The 16,816-nt window shown below is 46.5% G+C and overlaps 1 long non-coding RNA gene across 1 annotated transcript in view; it reads left to right on the top strand.

Moving 5' to 3' along the window:
• Positions 1 to 10,460, top strand: part of LOC135002167 (uncharacterized) — a 126,228-nt gene extending 115,768 nt beyond the window's left edge. Inside the window, exon 3 of the long non-coding RNA XR_010203469.1 lies at positions 10,296 to 10,460. This is a non-coding gene — a long non-coding RNA (uncharacterized LOC135002167). The remainder of the gene's footprint in view (positions 1 to 10,295) is intronic.
• Positions 10,461 to 16,816: the final 6,356 nt, after the last annotated feature.

Here is a 16,816-nt window from a genome sequence, read left to right as displayed (position 1 = left end):
AAACCCTGCATCCTGTGCAAGCTAGGCGGACAACTGGAGGGGACCCAAAACACGGTTGCTTCCCGTTTCCTTTTCCAGTGTCACATAAACTAGTGGTTGGTCTGCCCCGAAAGCCAAGAGTCTCCTCTTTTGTATGGTACCAGTCCTGAGTCTCTGGGACACCCATAACCAGAGATATCAGTATGCAAAGTGGACCCATTTTCCCATAGACTATAATGGGCCCGTTAATTCAGACCCATCATGGGTTCCGGCGCTTGCCATGAGCCTTGTGGGGGTCACAGAAACTTGGGGTTAATACCCTCCGGTAGCTAATTGTCTCCCCTTCCATACCAACCTAGCGATGAAGGCTCCCACCTCCCACGCTGAGAGTCCCAAAGTGCCAACCTTTTTTTTCTATGTTCCTGTGACATTCACTTTATTATTATTTTTTCTTTGTTATGCATTCAATGAAAGGGTGCACACAGGTTTCACATAAATCAGAGTAGGTGGAGGATTTTCCTACACACAGTAGTATACTGTTGCACATGTCTTGTAACCTGATCGGAACTCCCTCCCTGTCTACTGCATGTACTTTGCAGGCTCCCAGGGGGGAAGGGGAAAGTGGGATGGGGGTAGGGCGAGGCAGTAGAAAATACCGTGTTCAAAGAAAAGGCATAATCAAAACCATGGGGTACTTTGGGTGTATCGTTATGTGCATTGACCTCGCTTATCCCTATCATCCCTGTGTATTTTAGCTAGGGGATTCTGACGCTCCTTCAGCATTGCTTCAAATCTGTGCTGTTACTTGCTCCATAGCCGAGTGCCTCCATGGAGCTAGGAGTTACAGGCGGTAGCCATTTCAATTGAGTTTGCCCTGCTATAGAATTGTATGTGTACCGTAAAGTGCATAGAACCTTGACAGTAGAAACTCTCCTGCAGCTTTGCCCTGCTTTATGTAAAACTTGTGTTTTGTCAGTTTGCTATACGATCGAGCCCGGTGCAACGTAATGTGCATAGACCTCGCTTATCTCTATCGCCCCTGTGTATTTTGGCTAGTGGATTGTGACGCTCCTTCAGCATTGCCCCATAGCCATCGCTGCCTGCCACAAGGTGGGGGTTCAGGGGTAATGGTCATTTTGCCAGTGTGCTATGCGATTGAGTCCGGTGTACCGTAATGTGCAGACCTAGCTTATCCCTATTGCCCCTGTGTATTTTAGCTAGGGGATTGTGACGCTCCTTCAGCATTGCCCCATGCACAAGGGTTCAGGGGCGGCGGCCATTTTGCCAGTGTGCTATGCGATCGAGTCCGGTGTACCATAATGTGCATAGACCTCGCTTATTCCTATCGCCCCTGTGTATTTTAGCTAGAGGATTGTGACGCTCCTTCAGCATTGCCCCATAGCCTGTAAAATCTGGACTGTTACTTGCTCCGTAGCCTAGGGCCTCTGTGGGGCAAGGAGTCATAGGTGGTAGCCATTTCTATTGAGTCTGCCCAGCTACAGAATTGTATGTGTACTGTACGGTGCATAGAACCTTAACAGTAGAACCGCTCATGCAGCTTTGCCCTGGTTTATGTGAATAAAAAAAATAATAAAGTGTCTGGAAAAAACTAACATGCATTTGTACTTTAGGAATCGAACTCAGCACTCTGAGTATAGGAAGCGGAACACTTCACCACTTCGCCGCAGACAGATGAATAAATCCATTGGTTTTGATTATGCTGTAATGACTACGGGATTAGGACGCTAACATACTGTACAAAATTCCTAATCTCAAGAGGCAATAGTGAACTTCTAACACGTCCATTTGCGACAGTGTACACTACTGGTTTTCTGTTGTTTTGTCTGCGGGACTTGGGCGCTCACATATTCATAAAGTACTGTAGATGGATCATATACTGTATGCTGTACTATCTGTGTCTGTATCGTATATACTGTATTAAATAATGCAGCGTAATGAGTATTTACTGTATGCAGCGTAATGAGACGCCTTAGTAAAGTAGTCCTTATTATATATTTCAGTATTGTATTTTACGGGAGACCACACGCATGCTCAGTGGTGATTGTAAAAAGCGACATCTGGTGGCTGATCGCAAGTATTACACGTAAAGGTAACGCCAAACGCTCTGTCTGCCTCCGTGCGATTAGGTACGCCTCTCTGTGACTAGGCGCGCCTCCCTATGCTGCGTATGCTCGATCGGGACAAACGCCTCAGCCAGTCAAGATAAAGGTGGCTACATCTGTCTAGCTCTATTTTTTACTGTATGTATTTTTAGCATTTTTTATCCTCCATATCTTAGCCCATCCCTATGTTTTAAATTGTATAAATAAATATATTGTACTTTTTTCTAATACGTATCCTGCAATATTCTTCATATTTATTTAATTTATCAGACACTGTCAGTCGCTCACACCCCTATCCCTTTTCCCATATCTAAATCTAATGGCAGCTTATCCCTGCCGAATATTTAGGGGTCAGCTGACACCTTATATTGTTAAAGGAGTGTCTGAACTATAGTATTTTATTTTTTCTATAATTGTATCTACTCACACATCTGTGGCGCCATACTTCCACTACCCAATATATATATATATATATATATATATATATATATATATATATATATATATATATATATATATATATATATATATAAATGAAGAAACTTAATAGCTCCGGGCCCCTGATTCAGGAATGTAGATAAAGTTTAAATGGGCAACAGATTTTTTTCCACTGAGGTCTTACAGAGTCATTACCCGAGATTCAAAAGAATGTTGTAGTTTTATCTCCATTTCTTCTGAGTCACTGCTTTCCTGTTCTAAAGTGGTACCGTGTTTTGTGGTATATTCACGTTGAGATTGGAGATTAAGGGATCTATTTACTAAGCCTTGAATGGAGATAAAGTGGACGGAGATAAAGTATCAGCCAATCAGCTCCTAACTGCCATGTCACAGGCTGGGTTTGAAAAGAGCTGGTTGGCTGGTACTTTATCTCCGTGCACTTTATCTCCATCTAAGGCTTAGTAAATAGATTTAATACAGCTATAGTTACTGTATATATCAATCAGATGATTAAATTAGATGTATCTATTGCTGAGTGGGGCATTTATCTAATTGGTAGCACAGTGGGTAGCAACAGAACTTAGGTTACATACTGACCACTGCTCTGTGTGGAGTTTGTATGCTCTTGTGTGTTTGTGTTTGTTTCTTCCAGGAGCACTGGTTACCAGGGGCGGATCCAGAAAAAAATTACAGGGGGGGCACCATAAGGGGCGTGGCTTTGTTGGAATGGGCGTGGCTTCGTTTGAATGGGCGTGGTATTGCAGGAAAAGACTACCTTATACCCCAGTTTTGCAACCTGCACGCCCAGACGTTGGCCACCACAGGAAAGAAAAATAATCCTGATTCATGCCCCTTACATTATTTGTCATTTTTCCTCCTTATAGTAATGTCCAGTATACATTATTCCACATACTGCAATGGCCCTTAGACATTATTCCACACACAATAATGCACATGACACAATATGCACACACTGTAATGCCCCAGACACATTATGCCACACACCGTAATGCCTGTGACACATTATGACAGGAATCGCAATGCCCGTTATACATTATGCTACACACTGCACTGCCCCTGATACATTATAGCACATACAATGTCTGTGACACATTATGCCACACACTGCAATGACCTTGAGACATTATACCACAATGCCCGTGATATAGTATACCATACACCGTAATGCCTGTGACACATACCGCAATGCCCGTTATACCCTATGCCACACACCGCAATGCCCGTTATATATTATGCCACACTGCAATGACCCTGAGACATTATACCACATACCACAATGCCCGTGATATAGTATACCATACACCGTAATGCCTGTGACACATTATGACACACACCGCAATGTCCGTGATACATTATGCCACACACTGCAATGACCCTGAGACATTATACCACATATCACAATGCCAGCGATATAGTATACCATACACCGTAATGCCTGTGACACATTATGACACACACCGCAATGTCCGTGATACATTATGCCACACACCGTAATGCCCATTACACATTAAGTCCTACAGTAAGGCTTCTAATTACTTTTCAAATACCTGCTCGTTGTCAGGGGTTTCATGCACTGGGTGTCATGCTCGTTGCCAGGGGTTTCATGCTCTTGGTTCCATGCACGGTGCCATGCTCGTTGCCAGGGGTTTCATGCACTGGGTGTCATGCTCGTTGCCAGGGGTTTCATGCACTGGGTGTCATGCTCGTTGCCAGGGGTTTCATGCACTGGGTGTCATGTTCGTTGCTAGGAGGTAGTCCTTGTTGCTAGGGCTGTGCTCCCAGTGCCACATATGTCCCCAGTGCCAGATATTCCCCCACGGTGCCAGGTACTCACATGCCCCCAGTGCCAAATATAGCCCCCCCCATGTGTGCCAGGTACACATATACCCCCAGTGCCAGATATTCCCCGACAGTGCCACATATGCCCCCAGTGCCAGATATCGCCCCCCCCCAGTGCTATATATGCCCCCAGTGCCACATATGCCCCAGTGCCAGATATTCCCCCCCCAGTGCCACATATGCCCCCAGTGCCAGATATCCCCCCCCCCCAGTGCCACATATGCCCCCAGTGCCAGATATCCCCCCCCCCCAGTGCCATATATGCCCCCAGGGCCAGATATTCCCCCCAGTGCCATATATGTCCCCAGTGCCAGATATTCCCCCCCCCTCCCTGCCAAATATGCCCCCAGTGCCAGATATTCCCTCCCCAGTGCCATATATGCCCCCAGTGCCAGATATTCCCCCCCCCCAGTGCCATATATGCCCCCAGGGCCAGATATTCCCCCCAGTGCCATATATGTCCCCAGTGCCAGATATTCCCCCCCCCCCTCCCTGCCAAATATGCCCCCAGTGCCAGATATTCCCTCCCCAGTGCCATATATGCCCCCAGTGCCAGATATTCCCCCCCCAGTGCCATATATGCCCCCAGGGCCAGATATTCCCCCCAGTACCATATATGTCCCCAGTGCCAGATATTCTCCCCCCCCCCCCTCCCTGCCAAATATGCCCCCAGTGCCAGATATTCTCCCCCCCCCCCCTCCCTGCCAAATATGCCCCCAGTGCCAGATATTCCCCCCCAGTGCGTCCTCCCCCCCCCCCCCTTCCTCCGCCACCGCTGCTCCCCCCGCTCCCCTGCTGTTAGGAGGGACACGGAGGGCACAGTGCACGCCTCTCCTGTATCCCTCCTGTGTCTCCGGCGGCCGCGGGTCACTGTAATAAAGGAAGTGCTCATGAACGGCACTTCCTTCATGAGACCAGCGGCCGCCGGAGACCCAGGAGGGACACAGGAGAGGCGCGCACTGTGCCCTCCGTGTCCCTCCTAACAGCAGGGGAGGAAACGAGACCGCAGACTGACATGCGGACCCTCGTCCGCATGTCAGTCTGCACTAAAAATGACAGGGGGGGCACGTGCCTTGGTGCCCCCCCCCCTAAATCCGCCACTGCTGGTTACTTATAACACTCCAAAGACGTTCTAGTAGTATAAATGGCTTCTGAAAAAATTGACCGTAGTGCAGTGGTATAAAGAATAATGGCCTAGATTTATCAAGCCTTGGAGAGTGATAAATTGCACAGTGGTAAAGTACCAACCAACCAGTTCCTATCATGTTACAGCCAGTGTTTGAAAAATGACAGTTAGGAGCTGATTGGTTGGTACTTTATCACCGAGGAATTTATCACTCTCCAAGGCTTGAGAAATATGGGCCATAGAATGTAAATTCCAGTGGTGCAGGTACTGATGGGATTTTGTTAAATATCTATAAAGAACTGTGCAATATATTTTAGTGGCAAACGCGGGATTTCTAGAGGGGGGTTTCCAAATGCAATCTACAATCTCCCAGTCTGCGGAACACTGGAGCAAGTGTGGGAGTCTGGGGGAGCGGTAGAAGATCCTAATAACGCCCATGGATATTAATGTAGACATTGGTCTTTTTATACACTGGATACTGTATGAAACACAGTATTAATATCTAACACACTAGTATAGGCTGTAGCAAACATATTTAAATAATACATAAATACACAAACATAATAGAACCAGTACTGCACTTTCTAAGCACACATTATCCCACCTCATGGTAAGGCTCCTGTCTCTTCTTCCTGGTAGCTACTCTCTGGTTCAGTGCACTGATTGAGGACTCAGATCCACACATGGCAATCTAGGTAGAATAAGCTGCTACCACTGGGCATATGCAACAGCTCTGCTCTGTCCCTTATACTGAATGATGTGGCAGCAGCTCTAGTAGTCATATTATATACTATTGCTATTGTCATAATTTGAGCCACTGGCCAAGAGGGGGAGGGGGGGGGGGGGGGTTTCCATGCAACCGGAAACCCCCCTGCATTTGCCTATGTATATGCAATATATTAATAATTTTCAATAATAGTGAATGTAGTGTTTAAATTATTCTTGTATTTCTTGTTAACTCAAACCCAAAGGACCGAAGGGGGGAGACTGAGAATTTTGAGACGAGGCCAGACCTAGGGGAATTTTCAGATTAGTGACTTTATCTAAGTGTCTTTCTATAATCTACTTCCTACTTTTTTTCCAATTCAATACGTGTGCTGCATAACTTAATCTCAAAGAAGGAACTAATAAATATCTATTGCACTTCTATCCCTCATTCAAACATAGTAGTATTGTATATCACATAGCAAGGTCACATTGCCAACAACATATATAACATAAACATGGGCATTTCATCACAATACAGTGTAACTAGCAATCTCTTTACCCATCATATTCCATATAGTAGTAGCAGGTGCACTACATGTAGAGATGCCACGGAGTATATAATGTTGCTCTGCAAGAAAGTCTGGAATACTTGTGAAGCATAGAATTCTGGGCTGACAGGTGTTAAATGGTAGATATGACCTATATTCACTCCAAGGAGATGTTGGTGCCATGACCAGGCAGTACCGCTGACTCAACCCTGTGTTATGTGAGAAATTCCCCTGTGATGAAGAAACATCTTTATCTCAGTATTCCTGCACTAGAAAAAGGAAAAACATAAAAATGAAAAGAAACTATCACATTATTCTCATCTTGCAATGTGATCCCTACGCGTTTCACCAGTTTTTCAAAAACAAAAACAAAATAATACAGACAATAAGACGGGAGGGTTGGCGTTAGGCTTCAGGAGGGAAGTTTTAGGGTTAGGCTGCAGGAGGGGAGGGTTAAGTTTAGGCTATGGGCAGGGCTGCCATCAGAAATGATGGGGCCTGGGACTAGCAAATTTCCCCTGGACCCCCACCACCACCACACACACTGCCCCATAGCTTACCATTTGAGGGCAGCAGTGAGGCTCGACGGGGGCCAGGCCACCTGCCTGGGAACTGGCAGAGCAGGCAGCCACATAAGGACAGAGCCGCAAGTGGCGATATTCTTTCTTCCTGTAGAACCGGCCGTGAGCCAATCAGAGCTCGCAGACTAGCAGCTAATTAAGAGCTGCTGAGTGGCAGCTCTTGATTGGCTGCTGGTCTGTGAGCTCTGATTGGCTCATGGCCGGCTCTATAGAAAGAATACAGCCACCGCTAAACCTCTGCCCTCCGTTGCTGCCTGCCCTGCTGGTGCGCAGGCCGGTGGCCTGGCCCCCGTTGATCCTCACTGCTGCCTCCCAGGCCCTCTCTCAGTCAGGGCCCCTGGACTGGAGTCCCCACAGTCCCCCCTTGATGGCGGGCCTGGCTATTGGTAAGGAGGGTTAGGTTTAGGGTAAGGGGTAGTATTAGCCTACTTACCAAAATATGTCAGGATTCTTACTATCAGGATGCCGCTGTCAGTATTCTGAACGTCAGCATCCTGACTGCCAAGATTATGTACTCAACCCCTCTGAATCATGTCTATAGTTCCTGGTCTAAATAAATCAGCTTGTTATCATTGTGCAGAAAACATCCTAGTAACAGCGAGCACTTCTTCCTATAACATTATGACTGATGATGGGTGTAATCATTTGTAGCGGTGAGACAGATGTAGTCTCTACTGGGAACCTTTACATGCAGCAATTAGGTACTGTACTAGACAAGTCCCAAATGTAGGTCAACAATTAAGTCCAGTGTCAAAGTTTGAGAACAATATACATATGTGCTAATATGGTTATACTTACGCATTTCACTACAATAGTATTTGTCAAGTCCAGTCCTCAGGGAACCCACACAATGCATGTTTTCTATATCAGGTTGCACTTCATGCAGATTTCTGTTCGGACCCTCCTGAGGTGCTAACAGAAATCTGTGGTAAGAAAGTTGGTAAGCGGGGCTTTTGGGGCTCAATGTGGATGCCCACGAGTGGCAAACCCATATCTCCAAGCACTTAATCCAGAATCTATGAGTTATCACGCATTGGCCGTGGGGCTTACCCCAGAACAAAAGACTGCTAATTGAATAGCTCTGGGTATTATACCCGGGAACTGAAGCTGCATGGTAAAGTACCCCACCTCCCCCTCCCCCTCCACCATAGCGTCAATGATGCCTATTATATGCAAATCATTTCTGCAGGTGTCATTTTCTAAGTCTGCCATATGAGGGTCAGCAGCTCAGTAGTGGGATCCGGTCTGAAGATCAACAGTGTCTAGGTCGACAATGTTTAGGTCGACAGTCACTAGGTCGACAGGGTCAGAAGGTCGACATGTTCTTGGTCGACAGGTCAAAAGGTCGACATGAGGGTTTTTTTTTTATTACTTTTTCATACTTAACGATCCACGTGGACTACAATTGGAATGGTAATCTGTGCCGAGCGAAGCGGTAGCAGAGAGAGGCACCTTGCCCAAAGCATGGCGAGCGAAGCGAGCCATGCGAGGGGACACAGTGCACTAATTGGGGTTCCCGGTCACTCTACGAAGAAAACGACACCAAAAAATTATTAAAAACTCATGTCGACCTTTTGGCCTGTCGACCTAGAACATGTCGACCTTCTGACCCTGTCGACCTAGTGACTGTCAACCTATAGTGGTCGACCTAAACATTGTCGACCTAGACACTGTCGATCTAATGATCCTCACCCCTCAGTAGTATCAATTGCAGCATTATGGTTTATACTGAGGTTTTGGAATTTTTGGTGCGCTTGCATTTACAACCAACTCTACGGGGTGAATTTACTAAGGTGGGAGTCTTTTAGAACTGGTGATGTTGCTCATAACAATCAATCAGATTCTATTTAACATTTCTCTAGCTGTTTTTAGAAGGTAATAGATAAAATCTGATTGGTTGCTATGGGCAACATCACCAGTTCTAGAAATCTCTCACCCTAGTAAATTTACCCCTACATGGGGCAATGCTTTCACTTTACTCAAAACTAAATGTTATTTGCAGTCTGATTACTTCCTGTTTGTTTTTCCTGACAGTTGGATAGCCTTGTGTTCTGCAATATGTTTATTGTCTTTATTGCTAGTGGAATTCTTTATATAAAGATTTAGTTGTGCAGAATCCAACTTTATTCCCTGCGTCAACAATACGAAACAAGATAGAACACGTTCACATGGTGTTGAGTGTTTTTCATAATATCAAAAGAATTTTACCACGTACTGTATGTTGCCTTTGTGCATCGGCCAACAGCAGTTTCTGATAAAAGCAAGTACTGTAGTAACTTTGCACCTGGGCAAAACCATGCTGCACTGCAGGTGGGGCAGATATAAAATGTGCAGAGAGATGCAGATGTGAGGGGTATGGGACTCAGGGTCGACAGTGTCTAGGTCGATACCCATTAGGTTGACAGATATTGGTTGTGGCTAGGTCGACACTAGAAATAGGTCGACATGGCCATTAGGTCGACGTGAACAATGTCGACATGAAAAAAGATCGTGTACCAGGGAAGCTGTCAGCGCCACAGATGCAGTATTCAAAAAATATTAACACTAGTAATGGAACTCCCACAGTAAAATTTATTCAAAGATATATGTATTGGAAGATATTCGCCTATTGGACACTCCCCTCCAAATTAGGGGCGTCAGCCTGTTACCTCAAGTGGAATTAGGCACTGGTATAGGTGCCTGTGGTGAACACTTGTGGACAGAGGATGAGGTAGAGAGGGCGACCTCTGGTGTCAATTAGATATAGAGGATAGGCGGTTACAATAACTTCAAAAAAATGTTTTAAAAATTTTTACAATTTATTTGAACCGTGGTGCACTAAGACAAAGATAGAATAAAAAAGTGGAATTTCATAAAAAATATATATATATTATAAAAAAAAAAGATCGACATGATTTTGCCATGTTTTTTTGTTGTCGTTTTCTCTGTAAAGTATTGGCATTGCCAAGAGAAAGATGAGAGACATGAGACCGTACAATGCAGAAGAGCTGAAGGCCACCATTGAAGCATCCTGGTCTTCCATAACACCTCAGCAGTGCCACAGGCTGATAGAATCCATGCCACGCTGCACTGAGGCAGTAATTCATGCAAAAGGTGCCCAAACCAAGTACTGAGTACATATGCATGATTAGACTTTTCAATATTTCTATGTTTAAAATCCTTTTTTTAATTATTTATGTAATATTCTAATTTTCTGAGATTTTGGATTTTGGGTTTACATAAACTGTAAGCCACAATCATCAAAATGATAACAAATAAAGGCTTGAAATATTTCACTGTGCATGTAATGAGTCTATATAATATATTAGTTTCATCTTTTAAGTTGAATTTGTGGAGATGTGTATCGGAAGGGCACCGGGTCAGACAGCACTGGGACAGTGTGTCTGTCCCTAGCGCCTGTCAGTATGCAGCGATGGGCAGTGTCGGACTGGGACATGAAGGGCCCACCGGGGAATGACGTTATAGGGGCCTATGTTTGAGGGTGTGGCCAGCCTTGAAAGGGGGCGTGGCCAGCTGCCAAAAAGGTCTAGCTGATCATTAGAGAGTAAATAGTATAGTTAAGTATAGTAAATAGTAACTGCTAATGCATGCATGATAATGTACCAGATGAATAATGTCAATGCACTGTAGAGAATACACCATAGTCCAGTATAAGGTAACATACTGTATGTATAATGTATAATACAAGTGCACAGTCCTGGAACCTGATCCCTAGAAGAGGAGGTGGGGCCCCAGGCAGTGGGGCCTACCAGTGGTTTCCCCTGTACCCCTGTGGGCCAGTCCAACCCTGGCGATGGGTGTCCAGTGCCAGTACCATGTATTGGTCCATAGCACCGGACTTCAAGTGTCGGCGGGCAGCGGCACGGAAGCGGCTGGATTTTTAATTCCGGCACCCTCCGAGAGCCAATCACGGCTCACGGAGCGCCAGCCAATCACGGGCGGCCGCGTTGAGCCAATCAGCGCTCACCGATTCATAGGCCTCGCCCCTGGGTGACATCAGATGCCGCTGGGTAGAGCTAGAAGAAACAGGCCGCGTGGAAGAGTGGCGAAGAGCTCCGGTGGCTACTGGAGAGGCCAGAAGACGCCGGGTTCCTGAAAGCGGTGGCTGGACACAGAAAAGAAGAGGTGGCGCTGCTGGCCAGGGTGAGCCAGCAGCAGAAGAGTGAAGCGAAGGACCAGAGAGGCCATCAGGGGTGGAAAGGAAAACAGTTGATGAAGCTCCCCCCTGGTGCCTCTCCCACTGGGACAGGTAGAGCCTCAGTGAAGGCACCTGTCACCCCTCCCTAGACCAGCAGGGAACGGGCATCAGGCCCGGGGGCACAGACAAGCTTGTGGCCTGTGGCGCAGTAGGCACGCATTAGGCCCGTGGGCATAATTCTTGCTATAGGCCTGTGGGGACCACTAGAGGGCATTAGGCCTTAGTTAACTTCCAGTACCCCCCTATCAGGTACAGTATATAAGGTGACTCTGGGCATTAGGCCCAGGTCACCCAACCGGCCACATGGTAGGCTCTGTTAATGAAGCTAGTGTAGGGAATGCACACTAGGTTAAATAATCAAAACATACACACAGCTACAAAAAGCGCTCGCTAAAAAGAATTAAAATCAACATACATAGTCCAGACAAATGTCCTTATGATGTAATATAGTCCTTAGGTCGATATGATGTCTTTCACATAAAGGTATCTTTTCACCGTCACTCTTCCTCCCTCTTCTTTTGATCCCAGGTGGAGAGTGCTGTGGAAACTTTGGAAAGTGATTACGGCCTTAAGGGGGACAGTCCGAACAACCTTACCCCCATAAGATACGTATTCCCTGTTCTTTTGAAATCTGTGATAAATTCTAGAATGACAGTACACACAGTTTTTTTTATTTGTTGTATTTTTTTTTATTGTTGTCATTTTTAATAATCACCCTGTAGAAATATTTGGGTTACTCAGACGTCCTATTTCTTCCTTCTACCCTTTTTCTGATAAACAACCCAAAAAAGTTTTTTGGGGATCAAAAGAAGAGGGAGGAAGAATGACGGTGCAAAGATACCTTTATGTGAAAGACATCGTATTGAAGAGAGTAAGTGGGGTACGCCCAATATTCGTCATCTCTTAAAGTACCAGCATAAAGATACCTTTATGGGATTTTAACAGCCCTGCTAGCAGTAAGGCTGTAGTGTTACGATCTCCTACATAAACCACTGTGGTGACCCTATAAGAGGTATTGACATCTGCTTGGGACAAAAAGAAACCTTTTTGGGAAAGATCTATCCCTTTCAGATGTGAGTAGGGTACGCATTACCCCTCTATACGAGTAATTGGTGACGGATACACCTATTTGAAGTCCTCACGGTGGTTAATTAAGGAGACAACATCTTTTCAGACCTCACTACAATATCTGTTCCATTTTCTCTGTTTCCTTTTTGATTGGGATACTGAACTACGTGGGATCAAACATTACAGTAAATACGAGGAATCTGTCACCCCTGGACTGGCCAAAGTGTTTGACCGACCTAAGGACTATATTACATCATAAGGACACTTGTCTGGACTATGTATGGTGATTTTAATTCTTTTTAGCGAGCGCTTTTTGTAGCTGTTTTTATGTTTTGATTATTTAGATTTTATTCAGTGTGTGTGGTGACACACTATTTACATAGTCGCGAATTGCAGCTCCTAGAGTGCGCAGAAAGATTCTCTTGATTATTGCTGTGCACACTAGGTTAGCTTTTGGCCCTGCACGGCTGTTGTTTCTTTTTGCCTCCTTACAGGGACCTGTAAGTGAAGAAGATCCGAGTACAAGATTGGCAATGGTGAGCATCATCTGTCTGTCTGTCCCCTGAGCGCCAGTTCAGTGGACCTTGCTCGGCCGTGCAAGGTCCAGATACACCTCAGCGATTGAGTGCTGCATAGGTGAGAGTTGGGTGGCTGAGCCTGTGTGCCGATGATGGTTTTCACCTAACCGGTGAAGGTTGCAGCCACTCCTGGAGTATTCCCTTTTCCTTTGGAAAAGAGTTGATACTCCTTCATTGATTTCCTTTCCTTCCTAGCTCGTCCGTCGTCTGCTTCTGAAAGTGGATCGCCGTGTCCAGGTTCCAGTGAAGATTCCAGGTCCGTTGAGGTTTCCGTGACCTGTTGGTGAAAGTGCGGCATGAGGTAAGCAGTGAGACTACACCTGCACGGCAGCAGGCACTGCACCCGCTCCCCTCCCACAAATTACTGAAATAAATTAACTTTTGCATGATATTCTAATTTTCTGAGTTTTACCTGTATAACATGTGCAGAGAGAGTTAGACTTTGGTGGGGTGTCTTCAAACTGAAATCTAAATTGAATTGTAAAAATAAAGCATCCAGTATTTACCCTGCACAGAAACAATATAACCCACCTAAATCTAACTCTCTCTGCACATGTTATACCAGCCCGCCCTGCAGTGCACATGGGCCCTCATTCCGAGTTGTTCGCTCGCAAGCTGCTTTTAGCAGCTTTACACACGCTAAGCCGCCGCCTACTGGGAGTGAATCTTAGCTTCTTAAAATTGCGAACGAAAGATTCGCAATATTGCGAAAAGACATCTCTGTGCAGTTTCTGAGTAGCTCGAGACTTACTCTGCCAGTGCGATCAGTTCAGTGCTTGTCGTTCCTGGTTTGACGTCACAAACACACCCAGCGTTCGTCCAGCCACTCCCGCGTTTTTCCCAGAAACGGTAGCGTTTTTTCCCACACGCCCATAAAACGGCCTGTTTCCGCCCATAAACACCCACTTCCTGTCAATCACATTACGATCACCAGAACGAAGAAAAAACCGTGAGTAAAATACCTAACTGCATAGCAAATTTACTTGGCACAGTCGCAGTGCGGACATTGCGCATGCGCACTAAGCGGAAAATCGCTGCGATGCGAAAAAATTTACAGAGCGAACAACTCGGAATGACCCCCATGGTTTTGCCCAACTGCTAAAAAATTTGCTGCTGCGATCAGATCTGAATTACCACCTTAGTACTTTGATATGAGTACACTGACTATCTATATATAGTATGTGTACTGCCAAAAAAATATCTTCCTCCAGGAAGTACTGTCCATTATTTTATATATTTTTTTACATTTGTCTCAGGAGGAGAATTTCTTTGACTTTTTATACTTAATAAATGTTACATTTTAGAATAATTTACAGATTTCCCCAAAAAGAAATGTATTTTACTTTGACCCTGCTGACCTCCAGGAACACACAGAAAAAAAAAGAAAAAATGCAGATGCACACTGTATAGTACTAAACACCGCTAATCAGAATAATTATAATAAACTCTGCAATCTAATATGGAACAAAATTGAGGTGCTTAGCATAATATGGGCCCAACCAACCGCAGCTAGGTGACCTTATTTGCAGGGTCTCTAAAGGGGGGTACACACGGAGAGATCTGTGCTTAAAATCTAAGCAATCTGACTAGATTGCTTAGAAATTAAGCATACATATCTCAGTGTGTATGCCATAAAGCGATAGCGATGCGCAGCCCCGCGCATCGCTATCGCTGATTGTAGATTGGCCTGCATGCAGGCAAAATCTAGTACAGTCGCTTAGCACATCGCTCGTGTGTACAGAATGAGCGACGTGCTACAGCGATGTACGTCACTCTCCTCTGCCACTCCGTCCTCTGCCGGGTCCAACCTCCGCCTCCTGCCTCTCCTGGTCCCGCCTTCGTCTTCTTCCTCTGCTGGTCCCGCCTCCGTCTCCGTCTCCGTCTCCTGCTTCACCACCACAGACTAGAGTCACACCAGCTACAGCCAGCCAGCGCAACGCACGTCAGCAGCAGCAGCAGCAAAACGGTAAGTGCCAACGGGTGCGCTGTGGGCAGCATAAACGGCATTGATGGGTGCCGGGGGGGGGGGGGGGGGGGTGTTTGCGTGCGGTGCGCTGAGCCCCTTGTTATCGACCGGGCTGTATTAACAGCCGTGAGGGGACACACACACACACACACACACCATTTTCATGCATGTATTTATAGGGGGGAGTGTGTGTGTGTGACACTGTTATTATTAATATACTGCCGGGGGGGGGGGGGGGGGGGTGTGACACTGTTATTATTAATGTACTGCCGTGGTGGGGGGGGTGGGGGGGGGGGGGGGGGGCTGGGTGTGACACTGTTATTATTAATATACTACCAGCGGGGGAGGGGGGGAGGGGCGGGGCACCGTTATTGATGTTAACTGGGCTGTATGTATTTACAGCCGGGGGGTGGGGTGACACCATTATTATTAATGTACTACTAGCCGGTGGGGGGGGGGGGGGGGAGACCATTATTATTGATGTTAACTGGGCACTTGTGTGGGTTGTATTAACAGCCGTGTGGGGGGGGTTCACTACGATCTGCCGGCGACCAGCATACCGGCGCCGGGAGGCCGGCCGCCGGCTTACCGACAGTGTGGCGAGCGCAAATGAGCCCCTTGCGGGCTCGCTGCGCTCACCACGCTACGGGCACGGTGGCGCACCACACTATTTTATTCTCCCTCCAGGGGGGTCGAATAAGTGTCGGTATGCCGGCTGTCGGGCTCCCGGCGCCGGTATGCTGGTCGCCGGCAGATCGTAGTGAACCCCCCCCACACGGCTGTTAATACAACCCACACAAGTGCCCAGTTAACATCAATAATAATGGTCTCTCCCCCCCCCCCCCCCACCGGCTAGTAGTACATTAATAATAATGGTGTCACCCCACCCCCCGGCTGTAAATACATACAGCCCAGTTAACATCAATAACGGTGCCCCCGCCCCTCCCCCCTCCCCCGCTGGTAGTATATTAATAATAACAGTGTCACACCCAGCCCCCCCCCCCCCCACCCCGGCAGTACATTAATAATAACTGCCTCTTCCGGCGCGGCGCATGTGTGCGGTGGCTGGGTAGGAATTTCCCCTTCCCCCTCGTTCCTCCCCCGGCTCCGTCCTCCCAGCCAGTAGCAGCACTCCCCCCTGTCTGTGCTAACGTCCTCCCACATCAGTGATTGCATAATATTCATTAATTTCTCTCTATTTCTCTCTCTCTATCTCTCTCCTCCTGTGGATTACTTCGTTTGTCAGTGTAATTTTAATTTTTACAGGTGCCCCTATTGGATTCTACTGGACAAGTGGACGTGACCGGCGTGGGATGTAGGTAAGTAATCTGTCTCTCATTGTTACAGGTACCCCTATTGGATTCTACTGGACAAGTGGACGTGACCGGCGTGGGATGTAGGTAAGTATGTGTGAGTGTGTAAGTGTGTATTTAATAAATTTTTACTTTCACGGTGTGTGTGTTGTGTTTTTATTTGGGTATTTTTTTTGTTGTAGAACTACAGGTACCAGCGGGCCCGTTATTTCCCCGCATGCTGGTACTTGAGGTTCTCCAAGTACCAGCAAGCGGGGGAGGCTTGCTGGGCCTTGTAGTTCCACAACAAAAAACAATATTCTTTTTTTTTACATACTCATGGCTATCAGC

The sequence above is a fragment of the Pseudophryne corroboree genome, chromosome 1 (genome assembly GCF_028390025.1).
Source record: "Pseudophryne corroboree isolate aPseCor3 chromosome 1, aPseCor3.hap2, whole genome shotgun sequence".
Classification (NCBI taxonomy): Eukaryota; Metazoa; Chordata; class Amphibia; order Anura; family Myobatrachidae; genus Pseudophryne; species Pseudophryne corroboree.
Note: the sequence above shows the minus strand (reverse complement) of the source record. Positions and strands in the feature narration are given on the sequence as shown.